Source organism: Lissotriton helveticus, chromosome 3_1, assembly GCF_964261635.1.
Source record: "Lissotriton helveticus chromosome 3_1, aLisHel1.1, whole genome shotgun sequence".
In the NCBI taxonomy this organism is placed as follows: Eukaryota; Metazoa; Chordata; class Amphibia; order Caudata; family Salamandridae; genus Lissotriton; species Lissotriton helveticus.
The window spans coordinates 743,919,957-743,946,761 of NC_136061.1; the positions used below are offsets into that span (position 1 = coordinate 743,919,957).

Below are 26,805 nucleotides of genomic sequence, written 5' to 3' on the forward strand. Positions count from 1 at the left end.
AATCAGATAAACAGCATCAGGTCACTGTGACTGACCATTTAAATCTATGCAAAAGGTAGATTAATAGTATTATTCTGAAGTCTCGTGTTGATGTTTTATCCAGTGCCTGATCATTGTCACTATTAAAGCGATTTCATGCTTGTATTATCCATCGTCATTCAAGTCTTTCAGTCTTTCCATTGTACGTTGAAGAAAGACATCAATGAGCCTAAAATCCTCCAATGTTTCTGTGGACACTAATTTATATCTCCTGTAGAACTGTTTGAGATAGCTGGTGGGGAGATGAAATGGATGGTCAAGTGAAACTTTCATTTCTACACGAAGTCCCTTCATACTAGAATTAATTTATTTTGTTTACCAGGACTGACGTATCTGATGTTTTCTTCTGTCCTAGTTATCCTACTGAAGTTTGTCAAAAATCCAGGTCACGGGTAATGCTGTCAAGATGAATTCTACCCATATCTATTTATTATATTGTTCCCCAAAGTTACATGAACTGTCTGATGTTATGTTTCATCAAAATATTAAACTATACTGATCTATATTTACACTCATTGATACAGTTTTAATACATATTTCTGGGATGTGTATGCAAGTTTTTACCCCAGACATTTTTTTATTGTTGTGCCACATCACACTGTAGCAGGTCCTTCTGTCTCTCCTAAAAATCATGGTCTCACACCAACCTATTTCTATTGAAATACAAGATTTCTACACATTTAAATATACGTAATCTAATTGACTGTCAATTATTTCACTCACAAATTAAATTCATGCCTGCACCAACGTGACTTCCCCATTTAACTGAAGTTTTATTAGGGTATCTATATTATTAGAGTGCACATCACTATTTGTATTTTGAGAGCACAAGAAAAAAATAATGCTGTGTAAGTATTTCAAATGTATCCATAACCACCAAATATTTATATTTCAAACTTACGAGTTACTTACCTTCGGTAACGATGTATCTGGTAGAGACGATTCTAGCCGCCGGTTCCTTAACGTAGAATTATCCCCAGGCATGAGACTGGATCCGGATTTTTTTTTGCCACAGCATCCCTGCGCGCTAAGGGGCAGCATCACGCGACTCCGCCCATGCGTTGTCCACATACTTTTCCACGCCACAACGCGGAGCCATCAAACAAAAACTGTGGAAGTATAGAAAAAGTGTGCGAAAAAGCAGAAACAATTGGAAAAAGGAATGGTGACGAATGACACCATAATGAGCAGTGTCAATACTGCAGCACCCAAAGGCAGGGAAAAGAAGAAAAACAGAGCACAGCCCTGAGCAGCCACCCTGCCCGTACATAGACAGCCCCCCCCCACCCCTGGAGACAAGGGACACAAGTAAAAAGGTCACGACAACATGTAGCAGGACTACAACCCCAACCAGGAACAATGAAGGGGAACGAGTCCAAGACAAAATAGGAACGAAAAACCTCCAAGACAAACCCAACACAGAGTTTGACAACCCCTCAAAAGAACAAAGGGCAGAGGCACAGCTGAATGACCCCGACCTAGAGGATAGGAGAGCGGCCAGAACACGTAGTAATAAAAGGGGAGAGGAAGGGGAGGGAAGAGACAGAAGGTACGCCCCAATCGTGGACGAACCAGAGCAGAAGGGTACCGAAGTACCTATAAACCCATCCCCCAATGTGCCAAAAGAGGAGGAAAGGAACAAGAGACAGGACAAATCATCCCGTCAACAAGAGCGAAAGAATGCACTCAAAGAAGACACAGCCACCCACCGGGAGGCAAGTGCAGAAGACCAAGCCAAAGGTCTAGAATCGTCTCTACCAGATACATTGTTACCGAAGGTAAGTAACTCGTACATCTGATAGAGACTAATAGCCGCAGATTCCTTAACGTGGAATAGATACCCTAGCCATACCATTAGGGAAGGAGGGTCTGCGAGAGGACCCCAGCAGCCTGGACGTAACAGAGGGTCCCACAGGGACAAGTCCAACGGACATGGCGAGGCGCCCTGTCTCCCCAGGCAAGGGAAACCCCTACCATCAGAACACCACCGAGGATGCCCAGTCACACTCAGCAGAGGAAACAAGGGCAAGGCAAGAGGAGGCCGAAGCACCCCCGCCCATACAAGGCAAGAGGACCTCCATCCAGGGCCAAGGCAAGAAAGAGGAAGAAGATCAACCTAGAGGCTCCAAGGAAGCGAGGTAGAAAGAAGGCAAGGAACACAGCCAGCGAAGAGGGTAGCCAAGCCTACCACAGCCAGAAGTCAATAGACCAGACAGAACGACACCGACAGCAATAAAGCGGGCGGAAGCAGAAACAGAAGACAGGGCAGGCTGCGCCTGAAAGAGGGAGGAATACAAAATCCATCTCCGCCCCCAGGACAAGAGCAGGAAGGCGAACAAGGGCCCAGACACACCTCAGGAAGGGGCCCGAACAAACACCATGAAAAGAAGCGGGACCAGAGCCATGGCGCCAGGCCGTAGACAGCAGGTCAGACCAGGCTAACAGCGCAGCGACCCCGGAGAAGGATACCCCGGGGTGCCACCAAAGGCATTCCGACCCAACAATAAGGGAATTGCACCTGCAACGTACTTTTTATTGCCATGGAGAACAGAGGCCAGAAGGTGACCACAACTCCCAAGCACAGAACAAGCTATATAACAGCTACCACTACCCCACATAGGGTATGTTAAGTCCCAAGACATGGAAACCCTCTTAGGAAGAAACTTCCGCAGCATAGGACAATGGAAAGTTCTGCGGAAAAAATCTCCCGCAGAAGGCTTGTCAAGCAGCCAAAGAGAAAAAACAGAAGACCTAATCTCAGGGCAAACCTGGTGTAGATAACCCAAAGGAAAAACACACTGTCAAGAAGGGCCGGCCAGCAGCCAACAGAACCACAGAGGACTCTAATGCACATGAAACATACAGGTCACACGACTGGAGCAACCCGCCCCAACGAAAGAGCAGCTCCCAAAAACCAGATCAACTCACAGGTCATTGAGGGGAAGTAGGAGTAGTAGGAGTAGGAGTAGGAGTAGTAGTAGTAGGAGTAGTAGTAGTAGTAGTAGTAGTAGTAGTAGTAGTAGTAGTAGTAGTAGGAGTAGTACTAGTACTAGTACTAGTACTAGTAGTAGTAGTAGTAGTAGTAGTAGTAGGAGTAGTAGTAGTAGTAGGAGTAGTAGGAGTAGTAGGAGTAGTAGTAGTAGTAGTAGTAGTAGTAGTAGTAGTAGTAGTAGTAGTAGTAGGAGTAGGAGTAGGAGGAGAAGTAGTAGTAGTAGTAGTAGTAGGAGGAGGAGGAGGAGGAGGAGGAGGCTGAAGCCCCGCCAAGAACCTCTGGATGGACAAGTTTTCCAGGGCATGGAACAAACAAGTGCCATCGAAGGGAAGATCTACCAGCCGTTCCCAAACATTCTCCGGGAACACACTGTCCCTAAGCCAAGCATGGCGGTGAAGGGCAACCGAAGAAGCCATGGCACGACCAAGCACCTCCGAGATGTCCAGAGCAGAGCGAAGAATAAACGCCGCCAGCTCCGGGCCATCGAACGCATTGTGCCGCAAATCAACACCAGCACCCTCCTGAGAAGCTGCAGATGCAAGGGACTTTGCCGAGTCCCACAAGCAAGAAGTGGCCCTAGCCAACACACTAAGTGTTAGGACCCACAGAGCCGCACTGGTCGAAGCGAGCATATTGCGATCCCAAGAGTCCCGCGATGGTAGAGACAACAGCGGCGGCAGGGAGGGAGGTAAAGGCTGTCTGCAAAAGGGGGCTACTGGCAGAGGGGTGGAGGGAAAGACACACCGGGTCACGCGGTGCTGGAAGGTGCCGGTGCAGAAAGTGTTGGGGCACTGGCTCCCCCGTGGCGCGGCATCCCCAAGCCCCCGTCAGAGAAGAATGGAGCGAACCCTCAAAGGGAAGCAGCAGCTCCCTCCCACCAGATCCCTGGTGAAAAACTTCCACAAGATGATAGGCGGGGAAATGGGCAGCCGGTTCACCCATGCGCAAAATTCCCACAGCGGTGGAAACCGCGCAAGCAAAGGCCGCACCCGCCTCCGTAGGACCCCGCGGTGGGGAAAGCAGCTCCTCCGTAGGCGACGGCTGAAAGCTAAGGCAGCCATCCCCTAAGCCAATCGGAGCGGGGACCTGTGGCTCCTCCAGTAAAAACCGCGGCGAGGAGCCGTCCTTTGATGACGCCGGGGAAAAATCCACGACGCCGTGCCCCTTCTCCGGCGAGTACGACACCAGCAGGCACCCAACCTCCAGGGAAGAGGTGGTGTCCGAAGAGTCAGGACGTCATCATCGTCCAGCGCCAAAGAAGACGCCGGACAGGTCTCCTCCACACCACACGGCAGAGAGGACAGGGGCTGGGCTGGAGCTGAGGCGGCCGACTCGACCTCCGATGAGACAGCCCCTTGCGTGGAGGGACGAGAGGGGCCGGGGGGTCCCTCTCCAGCCTCGACCCATGATGGCACGAGGGGGTTCGCCGACCCCTGTGGCACCGCCAGAGCCAGAAGCCAGCGCCGTAGTGGCGTCACCTCGGCCTCATACAAGATCCCTGCTTGTCCAGAGGGCCAAGAGGGATTCGGGGATGTGACCCGAGCCCCGGCGACCTCCCGCAACACCACAGGGACTCCAGCGGGAGTTTGCGGCCAAGCAGAGGCGCCGTAGTCCGAAGGAGGGACCACCAAAGGGCCGAACCCATATCCTCCAAGCCTAGAGCCGAGCCAGTCGACGCCACAGAGGGCCCCACACAACGCAAGGGATCCACCGATGTCCCAGGAGGGGAAGGAGGAGGAGTAGACAGCGAGGCCTGCAAAGCTGCCGCATATGTCTCCATCTGGGCTCTTGACGCCCCCTCACCGGAAAGCGGTGGATAGGGGGACGATACGCAGGGCTGCATCACCCACGGAGAGCCTACGCCCCCAACAGGCCGGAAACCACCCCTCGGGGAGAAACTGCGACACTTACCGACAGGGTAGCGACGCTCTTGGGGCACAGGAGAGGGATGAGGACGATGACGGCTGCTTTGGAGGGATGAGGACGATGACGGCTGCTTTGAAAACCTTCCGCAGAAGCTTAGAGGTGACAAAGCCGATCTGGAGAAGTTGCATCCGGCACTCTCGCAGCGACTTCGGCTTCAACCTTTGGCATGCCTCGCAATCGGTGGAGTCGTGATTTTCTCCCAAGCACCACATGCAAATGAGGTGAGGGTTCGTCGCCGACATCATGCGTCCACAAGACGAGCACGTCTTAAAGCCCGAAGGCATCCGCACACTGTTCCCACAAACACACGCAAAAGCGAAGGGAAGGGCCTAAACAGGCAAGGAGCACGAACCGGATCAGTGTGGCACGCGAAAAGGAAAAAACTGATGTAGGCTCACCGGGGTGGGACTTATGTGACCTCGCTGACGTCACGTAAGCGGACAACGCCTGGGCGGAGTCGCATGATGCCGGCCCCCCCGGCACGCAGAAATGAAGTGGCAAAAAAAATTCCGGATCCAGTATCAGGCCTGGGATAATTCTACGTTAAGGAATCTGCGGCTAGGAGTCTTTATCAGCTATATTCATTACAGATTCACGATTAGCTTCAGGGAGCACTTGCACTGGTTTTCACCAGCCTTAGAAAAGTCTTCTGCCGTTGATAAATAATCCTCCTTTCTCAAATGAGAGGTGAAGAAAGCACTTCTTTATGTAAAATATATGCTTGAGCTTGTCTTGATCACTTGACCCTGTTAATGACTTCAACGTTGCTATACTGTCCCAACAAAAAGATATACCAAGATCTAAATAAATTACTGTTGAGTTACCCTATTAGTGGTAGGAGGAGTTAGTTGCTTCAGTGCAAAAACTCCATATCAACTGATTTATTTCATTGTCCCCACAGGGCCCGACGCTGCAGAAATGGACGACCTGAGGGAATGGGCGCTGGCAGAAGAAGAGCACATGAGGCATACGAGGAGGGATGGGAGGCTGCCAGAGGTCTTACAGGCTTGGGGGGTCATGTTTCAGGAGCTGGTGGGACTGGATGCCCCTTCAGCGCAAAACGGTTCGGAACCGGTAGATTTGGGACAGGAAGAGACTCTGACTCAGGGCGACGGGACACACAATGACCCAGTGTAGGCTGCATGTGGCATAGACCCTATTTTTTAGTTCACGACTTTTTCATGACCCGGCAGCCGGGGAGGGGGAGGGAGGGGGGGAGTTGGAGGGAGGGTTGGGGGCTAAGGGAGGGGGTACTAGGGAGTTCTCATATAGTTCAATAAGGTTTCACTGACATGTAACCATGCAAGGGGTGGTTGTAGGAGAGTGGGGTCTGCAATCCTATGGTCACCCAGGATTTTTGCTTTTTGCTTCACTGGTTTACGACTTTCCCTGGCTGTGGGCCTGCTAATCAGACCCACAACCTAGCTGTTCTCTCTCTAAATTGACAACCATGTACCTTAGGTGCATTTACCGATTGGTACTGGGCCACCTTATCAGTCCCTGTACAGCATACCTTAGGTATCCAGGGCCTAGGTGTACCCAGGGCCTACCAGGGGCGGAAGCATGTATTATGCCACCCCTGGCTGGCCACCTAAAATCGACACAACTGGCTGCACGACAGCTGGGGCAAGGTGGTGTAATCACCCTTTGCTGTAGATGTAGTATACCTATATCTAACCCTAAAATGGACACATATATTCCTATCAGTCACTCCTATAGCAGGCCTTATCAATCCTGAAGGCAGAGTGCTTGGAATTATGTGAGATGGTGCTCTGGCATGAGCTGAGCCCGTTTGCAGCTTGCGGAACCAAGTCCTAATAGCTGTTCCATGATAACGCTATACCATAAACTCTTAAGTGCATTATAATCCTCGCGGTTAAATGCTAACTCTGGTACAACATTATCAAAACATGTCGAGTAAGGTGTCATACGAATTGGAATACTACCCCCTCGCCAATTCTGGCGACGGGGGTAGCATTCCACCTTTCTAGCGGGACACGACATGTATGTAACTGAGAACCCCGGTTAAAGTTAACTCGAGCCTTGGCATCACAAAATGGATGCTGCCACCACAGACACAAGTCTGACCTCCTGCTGCTGAGAGTCCTTCCAGCGAGGACGGCCTGGACAAAGGGTTTCCTGCCTTGGGAGGTGCTAGCACCACCCCAGACAGGATTTTGTGTATTGGGGAGGATAGGCCTGAAAGGAATGAGACATGCCTGGGGCACACAAGGTGTCCTGTGCATACACCGGTTCAAACCAGTTGCTGGGGCATCCCTGCCCCAGCTCTGGCGCGAAACCGGACAAAGGATAGGGGGTGTAACCACCCCCCTTCCTGGTCCCACCCAGGGGAGGGACCTAGTCAGTAGTGCAGCACCCTTTAGCAGGATAAAGGTAGGAGCTGGTCCTATTCCAAATTAGATTAATCCTGAACTACTCTACAAGAAGAAACTCTGGACTTCGACGTTCTGCTCCACAGAAGACTGAAGAAATCTCCCTTGTGGGCAAGGAGTGTCTACCCTGCACAAGCAGGCACCATCAAGCGTCCAGCGGCTTCACTTTGTCGTCTTCACTCGAGGATCCAGACTTCAGAGCCTGACGAGACCCGGATTCCCAGACCTCCCTGACCTCAACTCACATCTGCAGCAAAGCTGAGACCCGTGGGTGCGACGAGACACGTGGGACCGGCCATCTTGTAAGAAACTGCACTTTGCTTCTAGCACGACTCCCGAGGTAAACTCGACCAAGTGCTTTGGGGACTGAGAAGCCCCAGCCCCGAGCAGCCCCTGCACCGAAGATCAGCCCTCCAGCATCCACGAGATCTGCGTGGGGCCCTTCTGCTTGTTTGCTGCTCGACGCGTTGTCTGGTCACTTGCCGGCTGGCTAGTGGCCTCCTAGACGACGAACTTTGAAATCTTTGCTGCTGGTCTGGTTGCTCCAGACTGGCCCTTGCTCCCTTCCAAAAAGAGGGGCGCACCAGACGCTTTCTCCACTCAACGCGTGGGTTGCCTTTGTCAAGGCCTGTTGACGCCGATTCCGGATCCAACACCGCCGACAGCGAAAGCCTGCGTGGGACAGCTCGTGCCTCCATCCTGGTCGTCGAAGGCACCTCCTGGTCCACGTGGCTGCAGAGTCAAGCGTCCACTCTTCACCTGATCGCGATGACGACATCTGGTTCCACCCCCGTCACTGGCTAGTGACTTTGAACATTGTCCCCTCTGCTTTCAGGTCTTCATCTTCACCGATCCACCCTTGGATCGCACCGGACATCTTCCTCCTGGTCGCCTGCAGCATCTTTTCTTTTAGGCTCCATAGACTTCAACGCGAGAACCCGACTCGACTTCGCACCTATGCACCCGCAGCCCGTGGGTGAGGTAAGGAGAGCATTTCGGTGCTCAAGGGTAGTTTAACTGTCCTAGTGTCCAGTTCCACAGTCGTTTTAGTCCTACCTAGTCAGGATTTTCCGTACTCACCTTTAACTTGAACTGTACTGTCCATAGACGTTGTTACGCATCTTGCGTGTGAGTTCACACTCTGCACACGCGTTCCGTGGGCCTCCTATTACTTACCTAGAGTTAGTCTAGCGTGGTCCCATCGATCCTACAGCCTCTGGACAGCTCCATTCCTTCCATCGACTCTCACATTCCACTTACTTAGTATATGGTTTGTCGTGACCTTAGGGCACCATTGTAATTTTGTGCAACTGGTCATATTTTTCTAAAGAGATTGTCATGTGCTTAGCCCTCTGACCTCATAAAGAGTTCAGAGGTGTTGTTATTAATAAATGTACTGTTTATTTTCATAACAACCTGTGTGGTGTCCTTTCATCTGGTATTCAAGGGGTTATATTGTGGTAAAACAGCTGGCTTCACATGCCAAAAGAGTTTAGCCTAAGACTGCTTTGTCCATGCTACCATTAGGATAGCTGGTCTATAAGGTTGACTTACAACCAATCACCATAAGGGTTGTTTGGACTGATACAGGGTGATCACTAGAACTAGTGAGCATCATATATCAGGCCAACTTCTCACAGTGGTTCTGCGCCTCCATTATCCTGGCTATTGTGATGTATCAGGCCGATTGCTGAAAGTGCTCTGTTGATTTTTATGAATGGAGCGATTACGATATAAGTTTGTACCTTGCTGGATTTACTGTCCTGGAGTTGAAAATTCAAAACATGATAAATACAGTTTTAAAAAAAAAAAATCAACTGTTTTATTTCATGACTTACCATGACGTTTACCAATGTCTAATCCCTGTCTCTGTCCTTGCATTATGTATCGTACATAACAAAACCCCAGAGCCGCTTCCACACCTGAAGTGACACTTTACACAAAAATGTTTTGGTGAGTTTTGAATTCCAATGATCACGCAACACTGAATAATCCACAGTGGAATTCCCCAGGGAACGTAAAGTACTCTAGCCACAGCTAACCATTTTGCAAGAACTCTATACGAGTGTTAATAGTTATAGAATTTGTGTATGGTAGAGCACATAAAATATGCAGCAATATTAAAATCTGCCAACAGAGCGTATATACAGTTGGTTGTCAGCATTTCAGAAACAAACCCTTAGCTCTTAAAGAGATAGAACATGTTGTCTAAGGAATGTGCTTTAAAATGGGGGATATCCATCTAGAATACATTCTTTGGTCTGTCAGTTTCTTGTAGAAGTAGAACACCATGCAGCCCCACAAAAAGTTTTTACAGCTCTTTTTCCTACTTTATTCATCAGGCTGACCAGGTTCTAAATCACAACACTCTCCTTCCTCTCTTTGTGCTAAACGTGAATTGTGAGTACCCTGTATATCTTTGTAGCCTGTGTATATTATGGCTTTTGATATCATTATGATGCAAGCTCTAGTGCCGTCAAAAGCTATGCTATCCTCCATCTCAAATGTTCTGCAAAACTACTGGATAAAATCCACTCTGCTTCCTCCCCTCATACCAATCCTGATGGTGAGTGGGAGGGGTTAAGAAGTTTTAAAAAATTGAAATCAGTTTAAGTTTTGACAACATTATAAATCTCGTATTATATCTAGACAGCTATTTGTGAAGGCTGTCTCTGACCATTTTTTAACGTTGGCGGCGGGAGTGACACCAGAATAAAACTCTTCAGCATTCCCTCATCCAATTTTAACACACTTCTCCTTTTTTTCATCACACACTTCTTTTGCACTGCAACATCAGTCACTCTGTTCCACCTATATATTCTAGACACAGAATTACAAGACCTAACTAAGGGCTGTCTGAGCAGTTGAGAACTTTTACCATCTTTGTTTTCTCCTGCGTAAGGCAGAGCCTTTCCGTGTTTGGTCTTAAAGGTATCCCAAATGATGAAGGGAGGTTCCGTGCGGTGACTGATGGGTACCCTGAATCGACCATTCCGGAGATTTAGGTTGACACATGGGTTATGTGTAGTGTTTGTTTGGGTGTTCACCATTGTAGCGTAGCTGTTCCTAGTCTAGACCCTTTGACACTTGTGTGCAGAGAAACATTCTAAGTCTCACATGTATAGCAAAAGTCAAGAAGTTTGCTGATTAGTTGAAATCACCGCACAGAACAGTTAAAAGTAAAAAAATGTGTGCCATTAAAAATTTTACCATTAAATTATCACCTCTTCATGGACAGTTGCGGACATCCTACAGAGTAAAAGGTTCAATCCCATACAGTCTGTACATAAAGGAACATGTTTTTTACATAATCTGTTAGGACAATTAGTAGCTTCAAAAATGGGAAAAGACAAAAAGCACACAACCCTCTTTCTTGTCACAATGAGGATGAATTACAGTTACAGAGTGATGACTTATCTGCACAGTCATTAAACAAGAGGACTACAATAAGGCTCATCTTGCTTCTATAGTTTATTTGCCATCACAGCTCTTTATTTGCTGTAGATTGTCAATTTCCCAACTTGTCATCCAAGCAGACTAGAAGGCTACCGCAAGCTAACACATCCTTTATGCCCAATATATGCGATCACATTTCTTCTACTGAATGGCATTCTTCCACTGCAGCAGTACCAAAAATCATAGAGAGTCAATACAAAGTGTCTGTGAGACAAATTGAAAATTACTTTACAGAGTTGCGTGGGTCTGTAAATACTAACAAAAAGATGAAGAAAGGGTCACAGGGGAGTTTAAAGACCTAGCCTAGGTTATACCCCCTAATCAATAACTCTTATCACAAGGAAACCTAGGGGTCTAGTGCAGAGGGATATATGAAACCCTCAATCCATAGCGAAGCTGAATGGATATAACAAACATTAGGAATGAGATAAACAATATCCTGAACAGGAGGAAGTGTCAGTGGGTAGATTTGCTCTGGTGAGGAGGAGAAAAAGCCGAACGTTTTGATCTGCACACCAAACACAAAAGCGCTTCTATTTCAGGGAATACGTTTTGGTCGTCCCATCTGCCCTTGCTCTGGCAAGAATGTCCCTACAGTCTTGTGGAATATTCAGATTGTGGAACTCTCGGAACTCAGGAGCCCGGTAGCTAACCTGAGAGACTTCAGATCCGGATGTTGTACATTGTGAGGAGCGATGGATACTGCCGAAGGTGGATCGGCGGCTCCAGGGATAGACGGTGGCGCTCTGAACTAATGTTGCCTCGGCCAAGTTGGGGCTATTAAAAGTAGAGTACAAGGCTCCATCTAAATATTCCTGAGGACTCTAGGAAGCCTCGGGAATGGCGGAAAGGCGTACGCAAAGACACTTGCGCCATGCGATGGAAAATGCATTCCCTACAGACCCTGAGTGGGGATGCCAACCTGCGAAGTGTGGGCATTTGGCGTCCATTCTCGTCGCAAATAGATCGATTTGCGGCGTGTCCCATCTGGAGAAGATCTGGTTGATACGTTGTTGATCTAGCTCCCCCTTGTGTGACGATGTTTTCTGCATGCTCAACGTGTCGGCGAGCACATTGTCCGCGCCTGGGACATATTCCGCCCTTAGGGTTACATTGTGGAGTATGAGCCAATACCAGACTTTTTTGCGACTCGCGAGAGAGTGTCAGCGAGCGTGTCCCTCCCTGTTTGTTGAGGTAGTGCATAGTCGTGGTGTTGTCTGTCCGGACGAGCACCAGGGAATATTGGATTCTTGGAAGGAAAACATGAAGGGCCAGGAAGACCGCCCGCAATTCGAGCAGATTGATATGTAGTTTCTTCTCCAGAGGAGACCACTATCCGCTTATCTGTAGCTCTTGCAGGAAAGCTCCCCAGCCTTCCAAGGAGGCGCCTGTTGTGGCAATATGAGGAGTAGCCGAAGCAGGAATGACAAGCCTTGAGACAGGTTTTGAGATGACATCCACCATCGAAGGGCTCCGACCATCTGAGGATTCACTTTTATGTGGCCTTCGAATGACCCTGTGCATTGGACCCACTGCTTTGAGAGCGCCTCCTGAAGATTCCGCATTCGTAGTTGACAGTGAGGAATCAGGAGGATACACGCTGACATCATCCCCAGGAGGGATTTGAAGAGGCGGACTGTCAAGGCTTTCTTCGAGGCTATTATAGCAGCAAGTGCAAAAGGCTTGTTCATCCTCTCTCTGGATGGGAAAGCTTTTGCCGACCGTGTGTCCAGGGTTGCACCTAGGAAACTGATGTACTGAGAAGGTTGTAGGACCGATTTTTCCTGATTGAGGGTGAGACCCAAGCAATCGAAAAGCTTTAAACAGGCGTTGGATGACCTGGACGCATCTTTTAAGGATGAAGCCTTGACCAGCCAGTCATTTAGATACGGAAAGACTTGGTGATGGCACTGTCTGAGATATGCCGCCACCGTGGCACGACATTTCATGAATATGTGCGGTGCAGACTTGAGCCCGAAGGGCAAAACGCAAAACTGCAAGTGTCTGCCCACTACTGCAAATCTCAAGTACCGTTTTGTGATTCCTGTGAATTGGGATATGGAAGTAAGCGTCCTGTATGTCTACGGATGCTCTAAAATCCTGCTTATACAGTAGTCGCAAGACCTCCTGGACCGTTACCATGCAAAACAACTGCTTCTTAGGAATTTGTTGAGGGCCCTGAGGTCCAAGATTGGTCTCCACTTCTTGTCTTTTTTCTGGATCAAAAGAAGTGGGAGGAAACCCTTATCCCTTCCGAGATGGAGGTACTCTCCCTATAGCTCCTATCTGCAGCATAATCTAGATCTGTCATAGAAGCAGCCATAGATTTTTGTCATTTCCGCTGTCCTTTACCTTGAAAGGACGACCTCCCAAAAGAGGATTGCTTGTTTTGCTGTTGTTGGTGCTGTTGGTATTGCGGTCTACTCTGGCTTGAAGAGTAGGAAGACTTGTATTGATAATTCCCTCTGTGGGAAGACTGTCCACTTCCTCTATTTCTACTAAAGGACTGGTTCTTATACTGAAGAGTGCCCAAAGCACTCACAGTGTCTGCTTCGTTAATTTTTTGTGCCCATTAGTAACTGGCTGTCATATGGCATGCCCAAAACCTATGTTTGCACCTCAGGACTGAAAGAGGTTGCCTTTAGCCATCCTTGGAGCCGCAAGACTGCTGCTCCAGCCAACTTGAGGAAACCTGTCATAGCGAAATCCATCGCGCAGACTATAGTGTCTGACGCCGATGCTTCACCATCTAGCAGAATCCTTTTTACTTCCTCTTTGGATGAATTTGGCGATGCCGACAGGTACGGGGCTATGTGTGCCCACAATTGTCCATGATAGCGTCCCAAGAGCGCTAGAGCATTCACGGCCTTTACCGTGATTGCCGACATTGAGGAAAACCTGTTCCCAATGTTGTCCACTCTTTGTCCTTATCATCAGGAGGAAGCGACAAAGGGGCCGAAGGATTCCTGTAGTTCTTCTGGGCCGCCTGTGTCACTACAGAGTCCGGCTTAGGATGTCCTGTTAAACACGCCGGTGCTGTATCTGGCGCCCTATACTTCTTATCCAACTGGTTAGACAGAGGGGGTGTTCTGCATGACCCTTACCCCTTCTGACTATAGGTAATTGATCATCTGTATTGACCTTACAGCCTTCTTGAGAGGTTCTTTAAAGTCATACAAGAAGTTGGCCTGTCCTTGAGAGGTCATTAAGATCTTAAAACGTTGAGCAGCCCTCTCTACCACATTATAAGAAATTCCAGAATTGGCGGATTTTTCCTTCGTAGATCGCCGTCATAGACTATGCCGTCGTAGACGAGCAGTCCTAGATGAGGCCGTCATAGAAGACGCCATAGACGATCCGTCGTAGATAAGGTGGCCGACGCCGTCGTAGACTAGCCTTTGTAGATGAGGCCGTCATAGATGAGGCCGTCATAGATGAGGCCGTCGTAGACGAGGCCATCGTAGGCGAGGCCATCGTAGGCGAGGCCATCGTAGGCGAGGCCATCGTAGACGAGGCCATCGTAGACGAGGCCATCGTAGACGAGGCCATCGTAGACGAGGCCATCGTAGACGAGGCCATCGTAGACGAGGCCATCGTAGACGAGGCCATCGTAGACGAGGCCCTCATCGATTCCGTAGACAGGCCGTCGTAGACGGGCCGTCGTAGACGAGCAATCATAGACGAGCAATCATAGACGAGCAATCATAGACGAGCAATCATAGACGAGCAATCATAGATGAGCAATCATAGACGAGCAGTCATAGACGAGCAGTCATAGACGAGCAGACATAGACGAGCAGACATAGCGTCGTCGACGCTCTCGTCGTCGAAGCTCTCGTCGTCGTCAAAGCTCTCGCCGTCGTCGAAGCTCTCGCCGTCGTCGAAGCTCTCGCCGTCGTCGAAGCTCTCGCCGTCGTCGAAGCTCTCGCCGTCGTCGAAGCTCTCGCCGTCGTCGAAGCTCTCGCCGTCGTCGAAGCTCTCGCCGTCGTCGAAGCTCTCGCCGTCGTCGAAGCTCTCGTCGTCGTCGAAGCTCTCGTCGTCGACGCTGTCCGTCGTCGTCGACGCTGTCCGTCGTCGTCGACGCTCTTGTCGTCGCTCTCGTCGTCGTCGACGCTGTCCGTCGTCGTCGACGCTCTCGTCGTCGTCGCTCTCGTCGTCGTCGACGCTGTTCGTCGTCGTCGACGCTCTCGTCGTCGTCGACGCTGTCCGTCGTCGTCGACGCTCTCGTCGTTGTCGACGCTGTCCGTCGTCGTCGACGCTCTCGTCGTTGTCGACGCTCTCGTCGTAGACGAGGCCATCGTAGACGAGGCCATCGTAGACGAGGCCATCGTAGACGAGGCCATCGTAGACGAGGCCATCGTAGATGAGGCCATCGTAGATGAGGCCATCGTAGATGAGGCCATCGACAGGCCGTCGTAGACGAGCCGTCGTAGATGAGCTATCGTAGATGAGGCCATCGTAGACGAGCCATCGTAGACGAAGAGGCTGTAATAGGCAATGATGGTGCTAGTCTTTACCTCAGCAGGTAAAGAAGACGCCCTTTCTGAAGGGTCCCATGATCAGAGGAGGTGATTTTGACGGCTCAGAAGTCGTCTTTTTTTATGTGATTTTTCTCCAAAAGCAAGTCCTTTACTCTCCTTTACCAAAGAGTGAGGAGATTTTGAAGGACTGCGCCCAGAAGACCTTTGAGCGGTCTTTTTGAGGGCCTTCTCAGGATGTCCCCCTGAGGAATCAGTCTGAGGAGATTCTCTTCTCTTTTGAGGTCTCCTAGACGTTGAGGGCAACGCCTCATCACAGTAACTGGAGAATAAATAAAAAACCTCCTTTCTGGTCTTAACCATATTAAAAGTCGCCCTTCACGACCTCTCAAAAGCTTACTTGAGAGAGTGCGACATACCTTCAGTGTGAGAAACAGAGCAGAGCAACTTCTTGGAACAAGAAGCACAGGCTCTAACCTTACCAGACCTTCTTTAAAGAATGTATTTGAAGATAATCCATAGTAGAAAAGCAAAGTTATTTAATGAAGTGAAAATAAACACAGAATCTGAGCAGAGCTCAGAGGAGACTCCCTTAACACAACGTGCGGTAGAAAATCTGAGAGACCTGGGCTCCTGACAGGAAGGTTCTAGAAGGAGGTGGTAGCTGATTGGTTGGCTTCTTGACTTTGGTCCTTTTCACAAAAGGACACAGATAGGCCACTAAGGTGGGACCCTTGGGCCTACTCTATTTAGGTCCTTTTTACAAAAGGACGTGGATAGGACACTAAGGTGGGATCCTTAGGCCTATTCTTTTGTATGTATGTCTCTAGGACATTATTTTTTTTTATATACCGGAGGCTCCCGTCTCGACGACGGGGAATGATTCAGCCATGTGAATCTATGAAAGACACCCAAATACTGGATAACTGCAGTTACAGGTAAGTAAGGCATTTCTTATCCAGTATTAGTGGTGTTTTTCATAGATTCACATGCCTGAATCAGAGTAGCATGCAATGATAAGCACATTTCGGATGGTATAGAATATACAAGTCATTAGATAATAACATATCAAGTGACCAATAGAAACATTCAATTGAGAGCATAAATACCATCAAAAATACAATAAAGAGATGTGCGTACATGATAAAGGATGGTGGGATGAAGAGAAGGCTCACCTCTACCGAAATAGATGACGAAGCACTGTTTGTCCCTCTGCAGCATCTTTCATGAGTTCTGCATCCAGGCAGTAATTCCTGGTGAAGGTATGTGGCGACTTCCATGCTGCCGCTCTGCAAATGTCTATGATCGGCACACCTGCGAAAAGTGCCATGGATGTAGACATCGCTCTAGTAGAGTGAGCTCGTACTTTAGATTGCAGGTGTTGCCCCGCCTGTTCGTGACAGAATGAAATAGCTGCAGAGATCTAGCGAGAAATACTTTGCTTAGTGAGTGGAAGGTCCTTCCTGGGTCTACTGTAAGCCACAAAGAGCTGTTTGGATTTACGGAAGGCTTTTGTCTTCTCAATGTAAAATTTTAAGCAGCGTTTAAGATCCAGAGAATATAGCGTTCTTTCTGCTGCAGTCTGGGGATTTGGAAAGAAAGAGCGCAAGACTACAGGTTCGTTGAGATGGAAGTCCGACGGGACTTTTGGTAAAAATTTTGGATTTGTTCGTAATATTACCCTGTCTTGTTTGAATTGGAGAAAGGGCTCCTGAATCGAGAAGGCCTGGAGCTCCCTTACTCGTCTTGCAGAAGTAAGTGCGAGAAGGAGTGCCAAGAGAGGTACTTCAGATTAGCCCTGTGTACCGGCTCAGAGGGATGCTTCATGAGTTGATTAAGGACTGTGTTAAGCTGCCAGGTAAGCGGAAAAGCCTTCACAGGCGGAAAAGTCCTGAATAGACCTTTAAGAAACTGTATGATCAACCTGTGAGACCAGAGAGAAGGACCAGTAACGGGATATCACCGCCAAGTGGACTCTGATAGCGGCATGAGCTAGGCCCGAGTTTGCCAGATGGAGAAGGTAAGGCAATATTTGTTCTGGAGAAGAAGAAATGGGATGTATCTTCTGAGTTTTACACCAAATGTAAAATCTCTTCCATTTCAAAGAGTATGTCTTGTTGGTACTGTCTGCTCGGGCTTGAGCCAGAATGGCTCTACAATCTGGCAGAATATCTAAATTCTGAAGTTCTTTGAACTCAGGAGCCAAGCGCATAATCTGAGTGATGCCATATTCGGATGCTGGACTTGTTGGTTGTTCATCGTGAGGAGAGATGGAAACTGCTTCAACCGTATTGGCGGTTCTAGAGAGAGAAGGTGGAGTTCCGTGAACCAATGTTGGCGTGGCCAAGTTGGGGCTATTCGAATGATCGTACAAGGCTCCGCTTTCAATTTCCTGAGGACTCTGGGAATCATTGGAAATGGCGGAAAGGCGTACGCAAAGACATTGCACCATGCGATCAAAAATGCATTCCCTAGAGACCCTCTCTGGGGATGCCAGCTTGCGAAGTGTTGGCATTTGGCATTGTATTTTGTGCGAATAGGTCGATTAGAGGAGTGCCCCATTGTGAGAATATATGGTTGAGGATCCTCTGATCCAGTTCCCACTCATGAGATGTTGTCTGCTGCCTGCTTAGTGAGTCGGCTAGAACATTGTCCATGCCCGGAACATACTCCGCCCGAAGGGAGATATTGTGCAGGATCAACCAGTTCCAGATTTTCTGCGACTCGCTAGAGAGTGTTAGAGAGCGAGTCCCTTCCTGTTTGTTGAGATAGTGCATCATTGTGGTATTGTCTGTACGTACGAGCACTAGAGAATTCTTGATTCTTGGGAGAAAAGCTTGAAGGGCGAGGAAGACCGCCCGCAGCTTGAGGAGATTTATATGAAGCCCTTTTTCGAAAGGGGACCACTTTCCGCTTATCTGCAGTTCTGGGAGGAAAGCTCCCCAGCCTCCCAGTGAGGCATCCATTGTGATATGTGGTGAAGCTGGAAGCAAGAAGGGCAAGCCTTGAGAAAGATTTTGAATAGACTTCCACCATTGTAGAGCCTTGACCATCTGAGGAGTCATTTTTATGAAATCGTTGAATGACCCTGTGTGCATTGGACCCATTGTGCTGAGAGGGCCTCTTGGAGAGGGCGCATCCGCAGACGGCAGTGAGGAACTAGTAGGATGATACATGATGACATCATTCCCAGTAGGGACTTGAAGAGGCGAACCGTTAAGGTTCTCTTTGAAGCTACGAGAACAGTCAGTTTCAAAAGCTTTTCTTTTCTTTATTGTGATGGAAAAGCTTTTTTCAGTTTTGTGTCGAGGGAAGCGCCTAGGAAGTTTAAACGCTGAGAAGGAAGAAGGACTGATTTTTCCCAATTGAGTGTGAGTCCTAAACGACTGAAAAGTTGCAGACAAGCATTGGAAGACCGGGACGCGTCTTCTAGGGATGGTGCCTTGATCAGCCAGTCGTCCAGATATGGAAAAACTTGATGGTGCTGTTGTCTGAGATATGCAGCCACTGGAGAGAGGCACTTTGTAAAGATGCGAGGTGTTGACTTGAGTCCGAAAGGTAGGACACGAAATTGAAAGTGTCTGCCCGCTACTGCAAATCTTAAGAACTTTTTGTGATTTCTGTGAATTCGGATGTGAAAGTAAGCATCTTGAAGGTACAGAGATACCATGTAATCCTCCACATCTAGAAGTTGTAAGACCTCTTGAATTGCTACCATATGAAATAATTGGTTTTTCAGGAATTTGTTGAGGGCTCTGAGGTCCAAAATTGGCCTCCATTTCTTCTCCTTCTTCTGAATTAGGAAGAAGCGGGAGTAAAATCCATTCCCTCGCTGAGACAGAGGGACTTTTTCTATCGCCCCCTTCTGGACCATCAGAGAAACCTCTTGGAGAAGCAGAGGTAGATTTTTGTGAAGCATAGGTCGGGGAGGGGTTTGGGGAGGTCGGTGAACAAATTCCAGTGAATGGCCGAATTGAACTAATTGTAGAACCCAACGGTCCATGATAATTTGCTTCCAATTTTTTAAGAAATGGGTAATCCTTCCTCTAATCCTTGAGCGTGGAGATGAATTGGAGACTGGCTGAAGTGAAGGGTCATTGTCTATGAGCGTTGCCTTTTTGCTGGCCTTTACCACAAAAGGACGTTTTGCCATAAGAGGATTGTTGGTGCTGCTGCTGGCGCTGCTGATACTGTGGCCGATGTTGCTGCCCAGAGGAGTATGATGACCGATATTGGTAATCCCCTTTATAGTAGGATTGTCCTCTGCCTCTTGAACCACGAAAGGACGGACGATTGAACTGTAAAGTCCCAATGCTCTAGCAGTGTCCGTATCCTTCTTTATACTCTGGAGCGCCTCATCAATCTGTGGTCAAAGAGAAATTGGCCATCATAAGGCATATCTAAGATTTCTGTCTGTATCTTGGGACGAAAGGAAGTTGCCTTTAGCCAACCTTGTCGTCTCAATACTGCTGCTCCGGCAAGCTGGCGAAATCCTGTTGTTGCGATATCCATCGCGCAGTCTCTCGGACGCTGAGCGTTCACCTTCTAGCAATATTTTCTTTGCCTCTTCCTTTGATTCCTCAGGTAAGGCCACTAGATATGGGGCTATGTCTACCCATAACTGTCCATTGTAACGCCCCAAAAGCGCTAAGGCATTGGACGCCTTTACTGTCAATGCAGACATTGATGAAAAACGCTTTGCAATGTTGTCTAACCTTCGGCCTTCTTTATCCGGTGGAGTTGTTAACGGGGCAGAAGGATTTTTGGACTTCTTCTGAGCCGCCTGTGTAATTACCAAGTCCGGCTTGGGATGTCCTAGTAAACAAGCCGGCGCAGTATCAGGCACCCTATATTTCTTGTCCAAGCGAGGTAACACCGGAGGAACCGAGGAGGGGTTTTGCATAATTTTAATATCTTGTTCCCACAGGTATTCTATTATGGGTACTGATTTCACAGATTTTTTGGAAGGCTCCTTAAAATCATATAAGAAGCATTCCTGTTGAAGAGAAACCATGGGAATTTGAAAACGTTGAGCTGCCTTTTCAACGACATTATGGAACCCTCCAATGTCTCCGGGTGGCGAGTCCGCTTGTGCAGGTACTGGAGAAGCAGGGCAGGAAATGACAGTCATCCCATTCATCGTGGTTAGAGTGAGTGTCTTGAAGCTCTCCCTCTTCGTGTTCGTCCTCTTCCTCATCTTCATCAGTAGAAGGAGGATGTGATACATTGACAGGAACCGGCTGAAAATTTAAAGGTGGAGGCCGTGATCTTGGCGAGAGAGATACTGCCGAGGGTTGATGTATAGGAGACTTCGGAAACCTTTGCTTGTAATTGGTAATGAGGTACTGCAAGTCCGAGACTAAAGATGCTGGAAGGCAAACCATCGGTGGAGGAGGCGGATGATATTCTTCTTCCTGTTCTTCTTGGCGATGTTAGAGCCTGCGTCAGTGTCTTTTTCGTAATTCTCAGATGCACATATGTGCTCTTGAGACTTGGATCCATCGTCGTCGACGGAGTGGTCATCGACGGTGAAACGTCGACAGGTGTCATAGCCGGTGGGGTTATCGTCGATCGGGCCGTCGTCGATACTGGTGTCATTGCTGGAGATCACGTCGACGGTGTCCTCGTCGACGATAGCGTACACGTCGATGATGTTGTTTTCGTCATCGAGGTCGTCGACGACCCATTCGTCGGAGAGCGCAGCATCGGCGAATGCTTCGACTAGGTCTTTTTGATGCTTATCATCGACGACACGGTCTTACCTGTCGTCGACGATGGGGTCGTAGTCATCGACTAGGTCAATGACGACGCTGCCATCGACGTGGAAACCGTAGTCGTCGACGTAGATACATATAATGCTTTAGACACAGCTCTCCTCGCCTCTGAAGTCGTCGTCGACGGAGAAGAAATAGGCTTCTTGAAGGTGGGGACTTCCTGAGAGGACACCTTCGATGGAAGAGCATTGGAGAGGACCTCTGAAGACTTCTTTTGTGTCTTCTTTTGACGAAGCTGTGCCAAAGGGCCAGGAGGAGCCACCCTCTGTCTTTTTTTAGAAGATTTAGAAGAAACTGAAGAGCCTTCACTTTCTTCAGAAGATTCTAGCTGGTCCCTGTCCTTCAGCCTCTGGAGGCGTCCCTCACGATCTTTGAGGATTGTAGCGGAGAAGGTACGACATACCTTGCAAACCTTGGAAGAATGATCTGGATAAAAGGAATATAGACAGTCTTGATGTTGGTCATCTAGATGTAGCCTTTTCTTCCCACAGGAACCACAGGGCCTAAAAAGACCCTTTTTTGGTGTCTCAGTCATGAAGATATGGAGAACCACAGTCCAAAATATCCAAAATGTCACCAGAGAACACTGGAAACCCCATTGAGACGAAAACTGGGCAGAGCTCAGAGGAGACTCCCTCAGCACAAGGTGTGGTAGAAAATCTGGGGGACAGGAACTCCTTCCAGGAGGGTTTTAGAGGGAGGTGATAGCTGATTGGCTCTTCTCTAGCGTTTAGTCCTTTCTACAAAACGTCATGGATATGTTACTAATGTGAGGCCCTTGGGCCTTGTTTCTCTATATGCCTAATAGGACATTACTTTATTTATATACCGGGGACTTCCATCCCGACTACGGGGAATGATTCAGGCATCTGAATCTATGAAAGACACCCCTAACACTGGATAAGGGGACAAATACACGCTGCAATGGCGCCGACTGAGGGAAACATGAGAGGGTGTTTATTACAGCTGCACCACCTGTCTTTTCTGACAACGAAGTGAGACCCTGTAAAACAGCACCTAGATACATGGAAGAGGGCAATTAACTTGCAGCCAAGCCAGAGGGGGACCAACCGCAGCTAGATTGCCGGCGCTTGGTGGTGGGAGGGGTGGAGTCCCAATTCAGCACACATAGATGTTGCAGGATGGACAGTGGGAGTTCACAGCGGTGAGCAATAAAAAGACATCGGCGGACTCTGGCAGAAGTGGGAGGTACCACCCCGTGTTGTACTATGCCGTGGCCATATTTGAAGTGCTCAATCCCGGCTTCTTTGGTTCTGACTGGCACGGTGGGTGAAGTTCATACTTTGATCGGAGCGACGCTGGGACCGGCGCTTGCCTATCGGCCAGAATCCTCGGTCCCTGTCCACAGAGAGACCGGTCTGCTCGCGGAGGCTCCTACCAGAGAATTCATGGCTTGCGGTGTGCGCCAAGACTGGGGTGCCGTTATGGGTAAACTGGACAATAAACAGTCCAAGATCACCTTTGAAAAACGCACCACAAGACTACAGGATATGGGGGTCAACGCCGGTCACCATGGGGACCGAGACACAGCTAGAGCCTGAACAGGAGGATGACATCAAAACTATGCTGAAAGAGGTAAAGGTCAGCCTGCAGGACATAGATTCCAAAATGGACACCCTGGTGCTGTGAATGTCTCACAACGAGTAGATAAGCACGAATCCCGTATTGAAACATTGGAAACCAGGCTCTCGGATTCAGACGACCACCAAGTTGAAAAGCATGAGCGCCTACTCCATATAGACAAGGTGCTTGAAGTGATTAAAGCGCGAAACGAAGACCTTGATGCAAGGTCACGAAGAAACAACGTGCGTATCACGGGTATTCCAGAGTCTATGAACATAGCAAACATGGAGCACTAAATCAAAGGGTTGCTACGAGATCGGTTTGGTTCTGGTCTATCGGAGATGTTCCTGCTGGAAAGGGCACACCGCACGCTAGGACCCAGGCCTCCTCCCCCCGCAGCGCCCAGCCGCGTTCGATACTGGCTCGTCTTTTGAACTAAAGAGATAGGGACACTGTTCTAAGGCTGGCCTGGGAGACATATACAACACCAGGGAAATAACATTGCTTTTTACCTGGACTTTACGGCGGCTGTTCATGCCGCACAACGAGAATTCATCCCTGCCAAGAAACTCTTCCAGAAGTCTGGCACAAAATATGCTATGTTCTATCCTGCAAAGCTCAGGGTCCAGACTGGGGACAAACGAATGATCTTCATGTAGGCCAGTGCTGCTTTGAAGTTTGCAAAACAGATGGCGAGATAGCAGATTAGAGATTCGGCAGCTGCGGCCTCTACGAGCAGCCAGCTATGTGACAATGACTGATGTATTTTGTATGATGGCTAATATTCCTGAAGTGCGGTACACAGCCCGTAGCCACATGTCCCTCCAGCTAAACTAATTGTTTACAGTTCAAATGTCCTGGTAGTAAGTAATTCTACTCGGAAACCCTGTTGCTCCTGCGAGAGGGCAGTTTGCTGGCAAATCTTTGCCCGCTTGGGATGATTCCCTTTAGCCCTGGGCTCTCAGGGCCTCTGTTTGTAATGAGATGTTCAGGGTATGCACAACCGGATTGGGAGGTTGGAGTGGGAGGTGGGTGGGTGAGGGTTGTTGTTTTTGTGTTGTGGTGTTTGATGCAGTACACATCAAGTTTCATATTTCACCTGCCCTGGATGGTCAGCGTTCCCCATGCCCGTTATCTATGCACCACAGACCCAGCTGTGGTTCTGCTCAGGGTCGGTATGGGGTGGGAATGGGAAGTGGGTGGGCTGGGCAGGTTATTGTTAGTTCCTGTTTATTGCAGTGCATAACCTATTCTTTACTAGATATTTCGCACATATTGAACACTTGTCATTATCCAGAGTTCGCCTGCATACAGCAGGAGGGATACTGCAGGGAGGCACTGAGAGTACACCCCATGGGGCAAGATACTGGTCACCACAGAGAAATTTCTTCCTACAGACCTCAATGTCCAAATTGACCTGCATCACGTGGAATGTGCGTGGCCTAAATGACACAAAGTGACGGATGGTGCAGTAGTATCTATTGAGGCATGCTGCGGATGTGTGCCTCCTACAGGAGACCCATCTGAGAAGTACTGCTTGTGATAGATTGAAATTCATTAGATGGAGCGAGATACATACATCTTGCTACTATTTTAGAGGAGTGGCCACATTAATTAGGCGGGACATCCCCTGGTAGACGGCCAAGGTAGTCAGTGACCCTGAAAGGAGATATCTATTGTTACGGGGACACTATTTCACCAAAAGGTTCTCATACAGTCCATGGGAGATGGCGCGTTAATCTGGGGCGGCGATTTCAACACTGTACTTTCGCTTGAGGAGGACAGAGTTGTCACCTCACGCACACATCACCCACAGGCTGCCGCGGTTTTGAAGGGACTGATTGCCTGCCGACTACAGCTTAGTTGATACATGGCAAGTGTTTCATCCTAGAACCCGGGAGGGCACATGTATTACACAACATCATCAAGCTTGGTCACGGTTGGATTTCTGGCTCACATCTCAAGATCTCCCCTCCTTTGTGATGGAGGTGACCCATTATGCCCTCACCCTGTCGGACCTCTCACCGGTCACACTGACTTTACAGGTACTCAAACCCTACACAGCCATTTACGTGGCGCCTGCCGCTTAACGCTCTGCTAGACGCAGCCGTAGGGGAAGAGCTCCACAAGCAGATTACAGACTACTTTGAACACAACGTAGGCTCCGTGCAGACCGCTGGTGCGCTTTGGGAGGCATTTAAGGTGGTCATCCTGGGACACTGCATAGCTGGGCAGAACAGGGAACTCCGTGACATTCGAGGTAGCCTGAGCAGGCTTGACTCGGAGTTGAACGGGCTGGAGGAACAACACCTTCAGCCACAACTATGGGGCAGATCCGTAGTAAATTCACAGAATATAAAGATGAGGCGGATAGGGAGGTCAAATTCCTACACAAACACGCAACTGCGCATAGGTATGGAGAGGGAGACAGGCCGGGCAAGACCCTTGCGAATCTTCTGCGCCCACCCAGAGGCTTCACCTTCATCACGGCGCTTAACACCCCTGCACTATCCACCGGATATTCTCGCCACTATGCGGGATTTCTATGCACAATTATATACCTCTCAACCAACTCCACCAGATTCGGTCCTTGAGGCCTACTTTGATTCCATAGAGTTGCTATGGTTTAGTAGAGTGCATCGTGAGTACCTCCACATACCATTCACTGTGGAAGATGTGCGACAGTTCATTGGCAGCTGACCGGCAGATAAGGCACCAGGTGCGGATGGCCTCACCGCAAAATTCTACAAACAATATTCGGAGTTACTAGCCTCCTACCTCCTGGAGGTATACCAGGAGGCACTGCAGGAGGGTGTCCTTCCTGGTTCGATGCGCAAAGCTAATATAATGACTATTAAAACCAGACAAGGACCCCCAGCAATGTGACTCATCATCCACTCTCACTAATAAATCTGGACGCCAAGATCTTAGCCAAACGACGCCAAGATCTTAGCCAAACTTTTGGCCACCAGGCTGCAGCCCTTGTTACCATTGATAGTACGGCCGGACCAATCTGGCTTTTTACCAGGTAAATCAACCTCACACAGTCTAAGAACGCTATTTGGGCTACTGCACTACCTCGCCCCCCCATGTATCCACAACTGCGGCTTTCTTAGACACCACTTAGGCGTTCGGTTCCCGCTTCTTGGAAGATTAGGCCTAAACCCACTTTTTATCCAGCAAATTCAACTTCTTTACACGCCGACCCACTGCGCGGTTATGGATAAATGGATTGATCTTGGAGCCAATAGTCATCACACGGGGCACTAGACAGGGCTGCCCCTTGTTGCGGTTATTATACGCGATTGCGACGACAGAGCCACGGGCCTCTCTACTGCGGAAGAACCACACAAACATTCTGTAAGAAAGTGCCCTCTTTCTTGCATGGTATGCCCCCACTTTTTGCTGAATTGCTGATGTGCTTTGACTGAGTGTGCCCTGGGCTCCTGCCTATCAGGTACCCAGGGCCTGTGTTCCTTCCCTAAAACTGCATTGAAGTCTAAACCCAATTGGCATCTCAGGCCACATGTCAGCCCCTGGTAAATGGTACCCTAGGTACCAAGGGCCCTGTGACCAGAGAAGGCCCCTAAGGGCTGCAGCACTTATTGTGCCACCCTTAGAGGCCCTGTGCCCTGACACACACACACTGCCTTGGCAGGCTGCAAGTCTTGGTGCAGAACAAAACAAAGAGTCGACATGGCACACATCCCTGTGTGCTATGCCCACAAAACACTGCCCTGGCATACATCAGTCACCCCTCTAGCTGGGTGCCCTATGCCAGTAGTGAGGGTGCAGGTGATTGAGCCCTGTACCCCTACAGTACCCAGGTCCATTCATGGGCACTGTAAGTGCAGTGCTGCCATTAAGAGTATATGGTGCTGGGAGGTCGTCATTACGAATTCCACAGCACCATAATGGCTACACTAAAGACTGAGAAGTTTGGTATCAAACTTCTCAGCACATTAAACCCACACTGAAGCGAGTGTGGGATTTAATGTAAAATGCACGACAGAGGGCCTCTTACAGATGTCCCCTGAAACTCAACCAACTCCCAGTGACCTGACTGAGTGGCGGCCGAGGCTGCCACCCCCAGATATGTTTCTGGACACCTGGGTTGAGAGCTTGCTGCTCTCGGGGTACTGAAACAATGCACATCCTGGGAC

At 49.0% G+C, this 26,805-nt stretch overlaps 1 protein-coding gene across 4 annotated transcripts in view; it reads right to left on the reverse strand.

Moving 5' to 3' along the window:
• Positions 1-26,805, reverse strand: part of USP47 (ubiquitin specific peptidase 47) — a 1,403,284-nt gene that overhangs the window by 940,064 nt on the left and 436,415 nt on the right. The gene's annotated exons all lie outside the window — the stretch shown is intronic.